The 16,222-nt window shown below is 46.2% G+C and overlaps 1 protein-coding gene across 2 annotated transcripts in view; it reads right to left on the bottom strand.

Moving 5' to 3' along the window:
* Tmcc3 (transmembrane and coiled-coil domain family 3) overlaps positions 1–11,451 on the bottom strand; it is a 286,150-nt gene extending 274,699 nt beyond the window's left edge. Inside the window, exons 1-2 of one of the 2 annotated variants that reach the window (XM_076554640.1) lie at positions 11,165–11,451; positions 11,106–11,123 (exon numbers count right to left, since the gene is read on the bottom strand). The gene's annotated coding sequence lies outside the window, so the exon portion shown is untranslated. Of the gene's footprint in view, positions 1–11,105 lie in introns of both variants that reach the window. The other variant, XM_076554639.1, reaches the window with a different exon arrangement.
* Positions 11,452–16,222: the final 4,771 nt, after the last annotated feature.

Genomic DNA, 16,222 nt, shown 5'->3' with positions numbered 1-16,222 from the left:
AGTTCTAATACTTTTTTGCTAAATTTTTGTCCAGTTGATCTAATATTAATATTGAGTTCTGAAATCACTATGTTGAAGTTAACCTGCGACTTTAAATCCAGTGCTATTTTATTTATTTTTGTTTTGTTTTTGTCTTGGTTTTGTCTTTCTTGAGACAGGGTCTCATTATGTAGCTCTGACTGTCTTAGAACTCACTATGTAGACTAAGCTGGCCTCAAACTCATGGAGATCCACCTGCCTGGGATTAAAGGTGTATGCCACTATGTCCGGCTAAATCTAGTACTATTTTAAATGAAATTAGATGAGCCTGGGTTTGCTGCATGTGCATTTAGAATTGTAATTTCCTCTTGATGGACTGTCTCCTTGATCAACATGAAGTGACCCTCTTGATCTCTTCTGACTATGTTTGGTTTGAGGTCTATTTCGTTAGCTATTTGTTGTGGAATAATCTTTTTGTACACTGTGAAAATGTGTCCTTCTGATTGGTTTAATAAAAAACGAAATGGCCAAGAGCTAGGCAGGATTTCCAGGCACAGAGGACTCTGGGAAGAAGAAGGGCAGAGACACCAGGAGATGCAGAGGAAACAGTGTGGGCAGTACAGATATTAGAATAGCAACACCTGCTTGTTTTATGGTTCCATTTGCTTGGGATATGTTTTCCACATTAAGATAGTGTTCATCTTGGATGGTGAGATGTATTTCTCACAGGCAGCAAAAATGATTCTGCTTCCCAGTCAAGCCCACTGCTGGTCTATGTCTTTTGAGTGAAGTGAGACCACTAATATCAGTTATTACTAAAAGGTGTGTGTTGATTCCTATAATTCTGTTGATTTCTTATTCTTCTTTTGCTTCATGTTTTAGCTTATGTGCCTCCTGTAGTCCGTTGGTGTATGCATCTTTCTCTCTGGTCCAGGATGTTCCCTCCAATATCCCCTGCAGGGATGATGGCTCCATGGTCATAGCCTTTAGCCTGCTCTTCTCATGGAAAGTTTTTCTTTCGCCTTCACTTATGACAGATGATTTTTGCAGTTATATGAGACTGAGTTGGCAGTTGTGACCGTTCAGAATTTGAAATGCATCGTTCTAAACTATTCTTGCTTCTAAGACTTCGAAAAAAAGCAGCAGTTACTCTGATGGACCCGCCTTTACGTGTGACCTGACCCATCTCTCTTGCAGCTTACAACATACTTCCTCTGCTCTGCCTCACTGTTAACATGTTTTAACTGGAATATGGTGTGGGGAGTTTCTTTCCTGGTTCTGTCTGTCTGAGGTTCTCTGTGTTTCTTATGTCTGGTACATTTCTCTTTCCTAGGATGAAAGTTTTTCTACGATTTTACTAAAAATGTTTTCTGTGCCTTCCATTAGTAATTTTTAGCTTTTTATGGTACCCTAAAGTTCTTACATGTTTCATTGCTACATTTAAAAAAGAATTGTCATTGACCTTGACTGAATGATCCAATTTCTCTATTTCATCTTCACATCCTGATGTTCTGTCTTCCATGCAGACCATTATTGGTGAGGCTTTCCACTGATTTTGTTTGTTTTTCGAGACAGGGTTTCTCTGTGTAGTTTTGGAGCCTGTTCTGGATCTCACTCTGTAGATCAGGCTGGCCTCGATCTCACAGAGATCCACCTGCCTCTGCCTCCCAAGTGCTAGGGTTAAAGGCATGCACCACCGCTACCCGGCTTCCGCTGAATTTTTTATTTGCCCTACTGTGTTTTACATTTTCATCATCTTGGTTTGAGTTTTCTTCAGTATTTCTACATCTTTATTGAATCCTAACTTCATATTATGAATTGGCTTCTTTATTCCCTTCCAGTGGCTTTTGTTCTTCTAGAAAAATGTATCTCCTGATTGAGTTGTTTGACTATATCTACATTCATTCTTTTGAATTCTGCACCTCTAATTTCCTCTAAGTCATTTTCATTGGGGTGACATGATGATGGAATTGGTACTTTTTGGAGGAGACATATTGCTTTGGGTGGTCATGTGACTTCTGTTTTTGGGTTGGGTCTTGCCCATCTGGAGTCATACTGTTTATTAAGACTTTTTTCTTGTAGGCAGTGGAGCTGTTCTTTGGAAGTTGCTGCTCTTCTTTCAGTGGAGGAGTGTACAGAGTCCAGGAACGACTAGGCTGTAGTACAGTTGTGGTGTGTTCTTCTATCGGATTGGCGTCCCGGGCACCGGGTTCCATCTCCAGTCCATTGCTGTGGACTGTGTAGGGTCCGCAGCAACAGTCTTAATTCAGCAGTTTAACCCCTCTGGTAACACAGTCGCTGACGATGGCAAGGCAGACACTGGGTGAGTATCAGTTGTTGTAGGGAGAAAAAGGACCTCCTAGAACTGTTTATTCCAATATGTTCATTATTGTGGGTAGGAATGGGAAGGAAAAGAAAGGAAGCGAGCACTCGTGGTGAGGCTAGAAATTTGTAGCGGGTTCCTAGACGGGAAATGGAGTCGGGAGACACACACAGGAATGGCAGTGATTGAGGCAAAGAAAACTTGGGGGTGTGTTCAAGTTTCGGTTAACAGTGGACTAAGAAGAAATGATAGAGACATGCGCCCCAAGGTCATAAACCACGTCAGCCTCTGAACTTCAGGAGATGTATCGGTAAGAGGAAAGAGTATTGGAAAAGAAAAAGAGGAGGAGGAGGGGGGGGGGAGGAGGGGAGTAGAAAGACGAGGAAGGAGGGGGAAGGAAGGGGAGTTCGAGAAACAATAAAAGGTAAGAAGAGCAGAGACCGGCGCTCGCTCGCCTGCTGCCTTGACCTGAGGTGCTGTATAGGTGAGGACTAGCTGCCGAGAGAAGCCGAACCGGGCAGAGAGAGAGAATGAAGTACTGGCCTGGATGCTGTTTTCCGTCTTTGCTCACTGAGCCCCTACACTGTCTCCCTGGCCCCACTCCTGGCCGTATCCACATTAATCTTTAACCAGTCTTGTTATTTCCTTGTGTGTTCCCAGCTCTCATCCTGTGTGGGCTTTTCTTCCAGAATTACTTGGTTTCCTTCTGTGACCTTAGTGTAGACCAGCCCTGGATGCTCGGGGCTGGGCACCACGGGCCTGGCTGTAGTTGCTGTGATCCTGAAAGCCTAGCGGCAGACAGACATGTGATGTGCCACACTGTTTGAAGTCACGCTTAATTCTCACAGTCCCACAGATCCCACTGAGGCACGGGTGGCGGTCCCCGTGGCAGGCACTGGGGACCTCATTTATAAATCCCAATCAGTGTAACATTTCTAGATTTCTGGGAAGAGATATTTTAGCCTGGTTTGCACCTATCACCAGAGTCTCAGGAGTCTGCTGCAGCGGCCACTGCATTGGGTGCCATCTGGACAAGCCTGGGTCTGCTCTTGGTATGTTTATTTTTAAGTCAGAGCAAGCATTCCAATGTCAATATATTTTTCTTATGCCTTTTTCCACACATTAAAACTCCGTTTTGCTGCCATCTCTTTTTAAGTATAGGCTAGGCCTGCCAGAGGTGTTTTCGGTTCTAAACCTAAGCACAAACTGGCTGGGTTGTAGATTGGACACAGTGTTATCTTTGCTGGGTACTGTCGCTCCCGGTATCTGGCTATGGTTCTGCTGAATCAGCAATTCAGGAGGCATTGCCTAAAAATCTGCATTTCTCCACAAAGGGTTTTTAATGGGCAACAGATTCTGGGAGCCACTGTTTACAAGTACATCCTCTGTACAGGGTTCTATACCCCAATGGCTTCAACCATCATCTTTAGTAAAACTCTCCCAAGCTGCACACCTCCATACCCACCTGGCCACGAGCAATGGCTTTGAAGGTTTCTCAAACTCCAAGCCATCCGCCCACGTCTAACCCCTTTGTTTTCTCTGCTCACAACACCGCCATGCACCCACTTCAGCCAAGTAAGAAGCCGGGGAGACCGTCGCTCTGCATCCCTCCCCTGGTTTTCAATGTCCTATAAGTCACCGAGCCTCCTCATTCCACGGCCAGCATCTTGACCAGGATGGACCTCTTCACCACCTCCCGTGTGCAGGTGACACAGACGTCCATAACAACTCCTAAGCACTCATCTCAGCTCCACTCTGCCCCAAGCCCAAGTCCACTCTTTATCTAGCAACCAAAGAAAATTTTTTTTTATTTTTTATTTTATTTTATTTTTTATTTTTTGGTTTTTCGAGACAGGGTTTCTCTGTGTAGCTTTGGCGCCTGTCCTGGAACTCACTCTGTAGCCCAGGCTGGCCTCAAACTCACAGAGATCCACTTGCCTCTGCCTCCCGAGTCCCGGGATTAAAGGCGTGTGCCACCACCATCCGACTCCAAGAAACTTTTTGAAGCAAATACGTAATTCACAAAAATCTGCCGAGACCCTCTCAATGGCTTTTCCTTGCCCTAAGGTCACTTCTCAGCATGTCTTGCATCACATCCCCCCCCACCAGGTCCCTCCCACTTTCCCAGTCTCAATTCTTGCCCTTACCTCCTTGTATTCATCCTGCCGATCTATCTGCCCACTCTGATGCTGCTCGCTCTTTAAAACGTGCGGTCTCTCTCCCCTTTTTGCACGGGCTGTGCACGCTACCCGCATAGGATTTTCCTGCAAGTCTCAGCTGGTTGTCAGCCTCATTCTGAAGGGATTTCAGGAACTACCCTGACTAAGCAAACAGCTCCCACTGAGTGCCCCAGCACTGCATACTCTCTTCACAGCAGCATACGCAAGAGAGAATACTGTTTGGCTCTTGGAGAAACGGCTAGCTCCATGAGATAGGGGACCCCGCAGAGCTGTTCACTCAGGACAAACTCCAGGAATGTAACGAGGGAACAAGTCTCAGCTCTGGGTGTGTGATGCGCGTTATCGCCTGAAATCTGGCCTGCATGAAACAACGCCTATGAAATGGCCTCCTCGACTTCTTCCTTCAGCTCCCGCGCACACACAGTTTTAAATTCAGAAAGTCAGATTGTATCCGCATTTGTATTTTATACACCTGCTGCTCTGGTCAATAGAGTGACAGGCCACCAGGGTGGCTCGTTGACAGAAACAAGAGGTGGCAAGACTCGATGCTAGCCAGATTGGTTTTTTTCACATTTAAAAAAAAAGAAATTAAAAAACGCCCCATCCATTTTTTTCAATAGTGTCTCGCCTCAGTGGCACGGGACGCACAACAGCTGAGATCTTGCTAGAATTGCGGTGATTGAACTGGAAAGGCTTTTGGCAAAGAGACTGGAATTTTATATTTTCTGCGTGCCGTGACTTTCCGTCTACATCACAGCTGGCTGCATCCAACTGTTGCCAAGGATGGGGGCTGCCTGTGAGTTCCCCAGCAGCTTCCCTGGAGCACGGGACTCAACTCCTGTCACTGAGCATCCAGCACAGGGTTTTCTTGTAGCGTAAACATTAAGAGCACAGACTTCCGGTGCCAAAACGCTTCCTTTGCATCCCGGTTGCATCATTTACTAGCCCGAGCGTGCTAGGCAAACTACTTAGCTGTCCAAAAGCTGGCTTCCTCGTCTGGAAACGAGAACAGAATAGCACCTAGTTCACAGTTTTGTTGTGAGAATTAAGTGATTAGTTACACGTTGAGTGATTGGTATAACAGTCCTGCAAACATTAGCTTTTTTTTGGGGAGGGGGGGCGTTTCTAGACAGGGTTTCTCTGTGTAGTTTTGGTTCCTGTCCTAGATCTCACTCTGTAGACCAGGCTGGCCTCGAACTCACAGAGGTCTGCCTGGCTCTGCCTCCCAAGTGCTGGGATTAAAGGTGTGCGCCACCACCGCCCTGCAACATTAGCTATTCTTATTACTTGGCATATCTAGGAATGTAGAAACAGGTTTGGGGCAAAGCAGGTGTGACACAGAACAGAGCTGACGGAAGTGAAGGGGATTTGCAACATAATATTCAACACTTAAGTATTTACCACAGCTTACCACTGAGGCTGGAAAACCCTTAGCCACAGACTGACACTTCATGGCTAGCACACTGGATCTGAACCCAGGCAGTTAGTGTCCCCGGATCCAGTCCTGAGTCACTGAGAAATATCCCACCTTCACATCTTTCTCTTTAGGGGCATGGAATCCCTGGGTTGTGACGGAGAAACTGAAACACAAGGATATGGCAAATACAAAGAAAGTATAAACAAAACGAGGTCCGGCTTCAAGCTCCTCAACTTAAAAGATGGTAAGTAGCAAGAGGCCCTTTAGCACCACCCTGTCAGCCATGAAAGAACCCACTGTCTTTGGGGACACTTCGCTTTGATTCCAGCAGGCCAGGTAGAAATCAAAAACACTGCCAAGGACTTCAAAAGTCTGACGAGCCACTCAGATCCAAACAGGAAGCAGAAATGATGGACATGAAGGAGGAGGCAATCTGGTGCAGCAGACCTCGCCCTGCACTCTGGAACCAGACTGTCTGTCATTCAAGGCCTTGCTCGGCTCTGGCCTGTCAGAGCACCAACTGTTATCTATAAGACGGGAATAAGAATGTCTGTCTCAGGCTGGAGAGATGGCTCAGAGGTTAAGAGCCCTGGAACTCAGGACCCTGAGTTCAATTCCCAGCAACCACATGGTGGCTCACAACCATCTGTGATGAGATCTGGCTCCCTCTTCTGGCCTGCAGGGATACATGCAGACAGAACACTGTATACATAATAAATAAATAAATCTTTAAAAAAAAAAAAAAAAAAAAAAAAGAACGTCTGTCTCTCCACGGATAAAAGAGCTAGATGCAGCTCCTAAGGAGAAACAGGAGACAGACCCACTCGCATTGACGGGATGGTAAATTGGTTCAATCTCTACAGAGGCAATTTGGTAAGAATTGTGCTGTCATCTATTTAATTAAAGAACTTTACATAGTTTGCATAGCACTAAAAGTACACCAAGCATTGTCTGAGGTACCGTGCAAATATCTGCTGAGCCATTCTGTGGAAGGCTGTTTGTAAAAATGGTGGTGACCAGTAGTTCACCAACACAACATGGACTCACTGGGGTGTTTGTTTGTTTGGTGGGATTTTGTTTCATTTGTTTGGTTTTTGGTATTTTTTTGTCTTGTTTGTTTTGATTTTTATTTTGTTTTTGTGTTGTTTTAGAAAGGCTGGGGAGAGAGCATGAAGCCGGGTGGGTATGGAGGTGGGGGGATCGGAGAGGAGTTGGGGGAGGGGAAAGAATGTGACCAAAATATATCTTATTAAAAAATGGTGGTGATGAGACCCTGTCACTGTGTCCTTGTGACGCCGATTCTGAGTGTGGCCCTGTGACTTGCTTTGTTGAACAGCCAGTGGACACAAGCAGAGGTTTGGAAAGTGCCACACCCCCATTAGTCAAGCTATAACAAACACCTTGAGGCCACCTCTTGTAGAAGTCTGAACTCATCTCCTGGAGCCTGAGAGGTCACCTGCCACCCAAGTGAAGTCCCCCAATTCCAACTCGCCTGTCAATCATCAGACATGGAAAGTCACCCTAGACTATCCACCCTTCAGCCGACCAATGGACCCACCACAGAGGCATGGGAAACTCCAACAGAGATCCCTGGGCGAGCCCAGATGAGTAGAGCCATTGAGCTGAGCCAACCCACAGATGTGAGCTGAGCAAAACGGTTATGACTTGAAGCTACTAAGGTTTGGAGGTGACTTGTTATGCAATACAACTAAACTTACTCATATAATCCTCCTAGGTAGCTACTATTAGTCTCCATATTTTGCAAAGGAGACAGCTGAGGCGAAGAGAGGGTTTCTTTGCATAACTTGTAAGAAGTGCAAAGATTCAAACCCCAGGTAACCAGTGCTTTTGATGTCTATCCTATTTTTTTAACCTGTAAAAATACAAGTGTTTATGTTATTTGACCAGGAATTAATCATACATAAAAGGTCTTACACACATGCAAAAATGAATGTATATAAGACTAGTCACTGCAGCATTAAAACAATATCAGAAACAATGCTAATGCTGTGTAGCCATGTGAAGACACCCTGTGTGTAACTATTTTTTGTTTGTTTGTTTGTTTGTTTTTCGAGACAGGGTTTCTCTGCGCAGCTTTGGAGCCTGTCCTGGATCTTGCTCTGTAGACCAGGCTGGCCTCGAACTCAGAGAGATCTGCCTGACTCTGTCTCCTGAGTGTTGGGATTAAAGGCATGCGCTGCCGCCACCACCACCACCACCACTCGGCCTATGTAACTATTTTTTAAAAAAGCTATAAATACTGAACTTGTAGACAGTAGGAAAAAGCAAGATGCAAAAGAGTATACTTGCATTCTTCCATTTGTGTATAAAAAAAGAAAACATAAGAATATGTAACTGTCTATACACAGATTATTTTGGAAAGGACACAAGTATCGGCTTTGCATCAGTTACACTGGGAGGGCACCCACTGGTTGGACACTCTGATAGAAGGGAAGATTTTCACTGTAAACCTTTTTATAGTAGTTGCATGTATGCCTTGCAAACGTATCGGCTATTCAATTTTAACTTAAAAGGTTGTTATGAAAATGGAGACAGTAGAGGTCTGGAATCAAGAAGAGCATTCACTCAATAGTAGCTATCATTGTAATTCCTTTTCTACATCTGGTTTCCAGCTCCTCCTAACAAATAGAAATTTAAAGCAGCCTTCGCTTTCAAACTCCTGGCTTTGCACAGAAAACATATAAATTAATTAATTAATGAATAAACAAACAAACAAACAAAAGATTTCAGATTCAAAAGTAAATAACCAAACATCAGCTCATGGGGAGAGGTAAGTGACTACTTGTCCATACAGTTTTCTTGGTGTTTGTGACTGGCAACAGGCTGGGCACATGCCAGCCTTGTGCCCTGGTCCACTCAGGTTGCTACAACAAAATACCACAGTCGGGCTAGCTTACAAACAACAGAAATTTATTTCTCACAGTTCTGAAAGCAGGCGAATTCCAAGACCAGACTCCCCAGCATGATCAGCGTCTGCTGAAGGCCTTTGCTCTGGTTCCCAGGCTGCTTCTCCCTTCATCCTCTATGTTCTCACTGGGGGTTGGGGGGGGAGGGTTATTGTCTGGGGCCTTTGGAGTACTAACACCATTTGTAAGGGCTCTGTCCTCACGATCAACCCCTTCTCAGAGGTCTTTCCTCTTCCTGCCAATGTCCTGAGGATTAGAAATCGGACAGACACAGCCATTCAGCCCATGTACTTCCACTTAGAGAAACCCAGTTACCGGGCATCTGCAGAACTTCTCCATGGTACATTCCCAGGCACCTTCACCTTCTGCAGGAACACAAAATGAAAGCAGTACTTTTTTCATCCTGATAGGATATCTTCTCTCTCTCCAGAGAAACAAAGCTCTTGGCTATCTTGTTCTCCACTGGGCTCTTAGAGCTTAGAACTATGCCTGGCCATAGCAGGTGCTTCACATGTGTCTCTTACGATGGGGGAGGGTTTAAAATGCAGACGACTGAGTTCTAGCCCCAGAGGTTGATTTAAAGGGAACTAGAGGCAAAGGATTTGTATTTCCAGATGACACCTATCTCTTTCATCCCAAGACATGGAGTATGTAATTCACATTTTAATAGACTCTGGCCAACACCCTCCATCTCCAGATGTCGCTGTCTCCTCTAAAAACACCCTGCTTCAAGCCTGCACCCCATCCCAGCTGTGGGGCGCCTTAGTTGCTCTGGGGACTGACAGTAAAAAGTTACTGACCTATGAATTCGGAGTTCAAGCAAGTAATGCCACTGAGGCCAGCTGCTCCACACCAAAGCTGGGCATGCCACCCTGGCTGGAATCCTGTTTGCCCCAGAAACACCTGAGCAGATTTGGATCTGCTCCAAAGGTGAAGGCAGGTAAATTTCCATCTCAGCTCACCCACAGATTTCCAGAGGCCACTGGAACTGGTTGTATTTGCTCTCTATCCCCTCCAAATATTCTACTCCCCAACACAGACAGACACACACACACACACACACACACACACACACACGACCTAATAGCACCATTCCAAAAGCAACAACAAACAAAAATACTAAATAATAAAATAAATAAAAATTTAAAAAAAAAACCAGATCAGAGTTCTCTTTGAAATATCCCAGCCGGGCGGTGGTGGTGCACGCCTTTAATCCCAGCACTCGGGAGGCAGAGGCAGGCGGATCTCTGTGAGTTCGAGGCCAGCCTGGTCTACAGAGCGAGATCCAGGAAAGGCGCAAAGCTACACAGAGAAACCCTGTCTCGAAAAACCAAAAAAAAAAAAAAAAAAAAAAAAAAAACCAAAAAAAAAAAAAAACCGAAAAACGAAATATCCCATTAGGTAAGAGGCAGAAATCATGGAAACAACCACCCAGATGACCAAGCCAATAGGTGAATACATACCTTCCACTAAGCCAACCCCAAATTCCAACCCAAAGGGGGCTCACTCTGGTTTTTTTTGTTTGTTTGTTTGTTTTCTCAGCCTGGCATCTTCAGAAAACGCTCACCCATTCCTCCCTTAGTACCCTAACTGGTCACCGAGGTAAGGTCTTCCAGGAGAGGGTTGGATGGTGCCTAGCAAGATTTCCTTAGGTTTTTTTCGCCCCCTAGAAATTCTGAGGTTCCTGCATTGGATTGAAGCAGCCTCCACCCCAACGTCGGAATCAAAAGCGCACTTGGGCTGGTCACCGAAGCCCTTGTGTAGATTAGCACCCCCAGATAAGTTAGCTGTGCTTGCCCTGGGACCCTCCGGCTCTCAGGGGCTGCCCCGGGGATGCCCCCTGCAGTTGAGTCTTCCGGTTTTCATTTTCATCTCTCCGGCGGCGGCGGGAGATGGGCAGGGTGAGCTCAGAGCCCCTTACACCTGCTGCCTAGGAGGCTGCGGCTTGGGGTCGCCTTAGGAAATTCGCAGGGAGCTGGGCTCAGCCCCCTGCCCCGCATCTCCGGAGGAGGAGGGAGGGCGATGGGAGGGGACCACCGGCCCGCGCCCTCCCTGCCGCTAGTCCCCGACCCAGACTCGGGCTTACAGTTCCCATCCGCCTCCTTTGGGCGGACGCCGAGGAAGCCCAACCGACGCCCGCAAAGTTTCCTTGGCTCCCAGGGCCCAGGCCCCAAGGGTGGGGACGCGATCAGAGGGGTCGCGGGCCACCCTGGCACGTGTCCGCGGTCATTCCCACCCTTCTCACCCTTCCCGCGCTCGCACCCGGCGAGCACACTCACCCTCCGCACGCTGCTGGCCGCGCGGGCCGGGCGGGGCTCGCGGGGACTCCACGCTCTGGTCCGCACACGCGTGCGTCGGGGCCGGGAGCTGGACGGGCGGGGCCCGCCAGGCTGGCTTTGCGGTCACAGTGGTGGTGGTGGTGGTGGTTGTGGTGGTGCTGGTGGTGGTGGTTGGGACCGCGTTTCCCGCGCGCACCCGGTTCTTGCTCCGGCCCTCGTTCGCCTCCGCCTGGAGTTCTCCTCCTCCGACCCGGGCAGGAGCGGGTCCCCAGTGCCGCGAGTCCCCCGGGTGCCCGGCGGGAGAAAGTTCCAGCTGCGCGCGGGGCGGGTGCGAGAGCTGACGCGCGGGGAGCGGGGGCGGCGATGATGCACCACCTCCAGAGTACCTCTGTTTTTCCATCCCACGCCAAAGCCACGCTCCTGGTAGTTCCTACTCTAGAGGTTCCGTGTTTGGGGAGTCCTGGGCCTGAATTCATTCGCCTTTAGCAGTGGGGGAAGGAATGGGGAGGGCTAAAAGTTGAGTAGGAAACGCAGGGTCAAGTCAGTTCTGGGGAAACGACCACTGAGCGCAGCTTAGGTCTTCTGGTCCCATTCGGGACAGCAGAGGGCGGTCCGTACCTCCAGGCCTGCAAACTCCACGGGTGCAAAACTGTCTCTTAACGCACAGCCTCCCATCTCCACCCCAAACTCTCCTAACCACTCCAAGGTCATCTTCAGCTGCTAATTTGGGGTAGAGAGGTGACAGGCATAGAGTTCTCCGACCCTGAAAAGACTGCACACCTAGGAAAACACAGGGTCCAAGTCTCCCAGACCAAGGGGTAGGATGAATGGACCCGGGCCTTCTGCTTTGACGACGGTGAGCAAAGCCAAGCAAATAGTGCAGAATTCAAGGCCGCTCGAACTCCATAGCGAACAAACACGCCTTGTTTGTCGAACGACCCTTTGAAAAGCTTTGCAAAGAGGCATGTGTTCCCAGAGCCTGTCGCGACAGGTAAACAGGGGGGCAGTGGCGGCGAGAACGCAAAGGCTCATCCGTGGTGGGTAAACATTCTCTGATGGATGCTGCAGCTTTTGCATTGCCTGGATGCGGCGTATTCTGACAGATCACGGCTTATCACTGCTGTCAAAGAAGTGCCGTTATAATTCTCCAGTATTGATAGACTGTCAGCAGCACATAGAGACCATATCACACAGACTAAGTACCCTAATGATCTGATGAATAAAACCATTTTGTCTGGATCTCTCGCTGGTATTTATCAGCAAAGATAAGGGAGGAGTGACTGATGTCTGGCGAGAGAATAAAGAAATGAAATTAATGAAGCCTGCTACTTCCTTTTTTATTTCATTTTATGATCGGCCTACGGTGGGTGTTTTTTTTTTTTTTTTTCTCTTTGATCTGAATTTCATCATATTGTTCTTTGATGTTTGCCTTTGGGGAAATAATAACAATTTCAGTAAGTGTACTTACTTATGAGCCATGTGCTTTATCTGTTATTGTTTGCAATCCAACAGCCCCATTAACTATGATTTTATGGCTTTATACTCTGAGAAGGTAGGTAATTTACCCCAAGTCACGCAGCCCGCCGATGGTAAAGCCAAGATTTTAACTGAGCCTGCCCACTCACTCCCAGGCAGTACTTGCTTCCGGGCTCGCATCGTGCAAAGGGTGCCACGGTGGGAAGGGGTAAGTGGAAGGAAAATTTGAGCTCTTGTAATTGGCCAGGCTAACCTCTCTCATCTCCACGACTTCGTTTCTTCATCTATTACATAAAAACGTGGACCAAACAGATGTCCAGAAAGGAGGCTCACGACCTGCTGTGTGATAATTTCAAGATTGGCATGGCTCAGTCGTAACCTGGAGATGAAATAGTAATGCCATTAGTTCGTAAAGCATCCTACAGCCTCTTAAAAAAATATTTTTGGGCCGGGCGGTGGTGGCGCACGCCTTTAATCCCAGCACTCGGGAGGCAGAGGCAGGCGGATCTCTGTGAGTTCGAGGCCAGCCTGGGCTACCAAGTGAGTTCCAGGAAAGGCGCAAAGCTACACAGAGAAACCCTGTCTCGAAAAACCAATATATATATATATATATATATATATAATTTTTTTTTTAGTTTACATTTGTCCGTTGCAGCAGTCCTTGTGGTAGAGTACAGGGACATGAGTACCCCCCATGTGGCCGCTGGGAACTGAACTTGGTCCTCTGTAACAGCAGCAAACATCACCCAAACGGCAAGCCAACACGCCTTCTCTGCTTCCTAAGGCGCTAGCTCCCTTCTCTTCCTAAATAATGCTCGCTGCCTTATCAATTAGATCTCTAATCCGATTCGTAGTGTTTCTTGTTCAATAACTAAGACCCCTAGTGTGCAGGAGGTAATCATTTTTAGCTAGATAATAATTGTTTTGGCAATCTTCAAGCATTCATTATCTGAATAATTTTTTAAGTGTTTGAAGTTTGCATACCAGGCAATGGGATTCATTATGGCATTCTCAAACATAAATGTCAACGTACTTTGTCTTTAATTTGTCTTTCTCCCTGAATACCCTCTCCTATCCCCTCTTCTCCCATTTTGCTGGTTCTCCTCCTCCAGGTCAAACAGTCCCCCCTTCAGCTTTCAAATCACCTGTATTCCATTCCCCCTTTCCCTCCTGCTTCCCTTCAGCCTTGTTCTCCCTCTCACAGTGTCTTTTCTACTTTTGTGATGTACACACACACACACACACACACACACACACACACACACACACACTCATATCCAGAGTCTACATGTGAGAAAAAAATGTGGTATATGTCTTTCTAAATATTTTAGTGTGATATCATTTCTACTTACATCTATTTTCCTACATCTGATTTTTTTTTTTTTTTTGAGACGGGATCCCACTGTAGCATTGGCTGGCCTGGGACTCATTATGTAGACCAGGCTAGCCTTGCACTCACAGTTCAAGGATTGCCTCTGCCTCTGCCTCCCAGTGCTGGGATGGAAGGTGTGTACCACCACACCCGGTTCGTTTTTCTTTATGGCTAAATAAAATTCCACGGTGTGTGTGTGTGTGTGTCTACTTCATTTTCTGTGTCCACTCATGTGTTGATGGGCATCTAGGCTTGTTCTGTTTCTTATCTACTGTGGAGTGTGCAGCAGTAACCATGAGTGTGCACGTGTCTCTGTGGTATGTTGACAGGGAGTCCTTACACATACCCTAGAGTGGGGCAGCTAGGTCATATCTTAGTTCTACTTAGATTCTGAGACACCTCCACACGGACTTCCAACCATCAGTGAAGAAGAGTTCTTCTTCCTGGTGTCTTCACCAACACTCGCCATTTGTTGTACAACGTTGGTCACTCTGACCGGGGTGAGATGTTTACACTCTCAAGGCAATTTAAATGAGTATTTCCCCAATGGCTAATGATTTTGAATGCTTCTTCAAATGTTTCTTGTACAGTTGAGTGTCTTCTTTGGAGAAGTGTCTACCGAGTTCTTTAACCTGTTCATTGGTTGAATGATTTTTGATGTTTAATTTTTTTAAGTGCTTTATATGTTCTAGGTATTAATCTCATGTCTGCTGTATATAGCTAACAGAGATTATTCCCCGCCCCGCCCCCGCCCCGCACCCGCCCCGCACCCAGCTTCACTTTACTCTGGTGATAGTTTTCTTTGTTCGGCAGAAAATTGTCAGTTTCCTGTAATCCTATTTGTGAATTCTTGGGATGGTTTCCGGAGCTTTGGGCGTTCTCTTTAGAATATCCTTGCCTGTTTCTGTATCTTGAAATGTTTCCCTTAATGTTCTCCTCTAGCAGTTTCCAGGTCCCAAGTCTCATATTAAAATCTACATTAGTTACTTTTCTACCGCTGTGGCAAAACGCTAGGGCCAAGACAATTTATGTAGGCGTTTATTTGGGTGTATGGTTCCAGAGAGTTAGAGGCCACGATGGGGGAGGGGGTGCAGCAGGAGGTAGGCACGGTGACCGGAGAAGCGGGAGCTCACATCTTGAACCATGAGCACAAAGCAGAAAGGGCAAACTGGAAGTGGCCAGAACCTTTAAATTCTGCCTACAGTGACATACTTCCTCCAACAAGGCCATACCCCTTAAATCACCAACTGGGAACCGATGTTCAAATGAGACAACTCTTTCAAGCATCTATAAGGTCTCTGATCCATCGGAAATGATTGTTTTGCAGGATAGATACCCAGTTTTCCTGGCACTGCTGCTAAAGAGGTCACTTTCTGTCCAATGTGTATTTTGACACATTTGTAGAAAATCAGGTGACTGGACCTCTGTGTGTTTATTTCTAGGTCCTCTATCCCATTGGTGTACATATCTTTTTGCAACAGAGCCATGACTTTTGCTACCATGGCTCTGTAGTACAGTTTGAGGTCAGCTAGTGTTATATCCAACATTGTTTTTTGCTCAGGATTCTTTCAGCTATTCAGAATATTTTGTACTTCTATATGAATTTATTTTTTCCTAGTTCTGTGAAGAATATAATTAGAATTCTAATATGGATTATGTTGAGTCTATAGACTATTTGTTTTGTTTTTTCAAGACAGGGTTTCTCTGTCTAACAGCCCTGGCTGTCCTGGAACTTGCTTTGTAGACCAGGCTGGCCTCAAACTCACAGAGATCCACCTACCTCTGTCTTCTGAGTGCTGGGATTAAGGGCATGCACCACCACTGCACAGCTGATTATTTTTTATAACATTTTCACAATTTTCTGCCAACCCATGACTGTGGGCAGGCTTTTCATCTACTAGTACCTTTCCCATTATTTTCATTGTCTTAAAGTTTTTACTATGTTTCTTAGCCTGAATAATTTTTATGCTTTCTTCAGAAACCATGACAATTATTCAGCTCTACCAAATAACAACAGCTGCTAATAGAACACATCTACAGAAATTTTCATGTTTCCACTGTTACCATTAACTAATTTGAAGAACCAATTTCAAAATATTGAATGATTGTGCTCTCATAGGTAGATCTGGAATATAGAATATTCTATAATAGAATATACATATTCCATTATATACACATGAGTGTGTGTTAATTAATAATGAATGAGAAGCTTTAGGGCAGAATAGAGGACTCTGTTTGGAGAAGAAAATAGACCAATGGGTGGAAGAGT

This window comes from Peromyscus maniculatus, chromosome 18, assembly GCF_049852395.1.
Source record: "Peromyscus maniculatus bairdii isolate BWxNUB_F1_BW_parent chromosome 18, HU_Pman_BW_mat_3.1, whole genome shotgun sequence".
Taxonomy (NCBI): Eukaryota; Metazoa; Chordata; class Mammalia; order Rodentia; family Cricetidae; genus Peromyscus; species Peromyscus maniculatus.
Note: the sequence above shows the minus strand (reverse complement) of the source record. Positions and strands in the feature narration are given on the sequence as shown.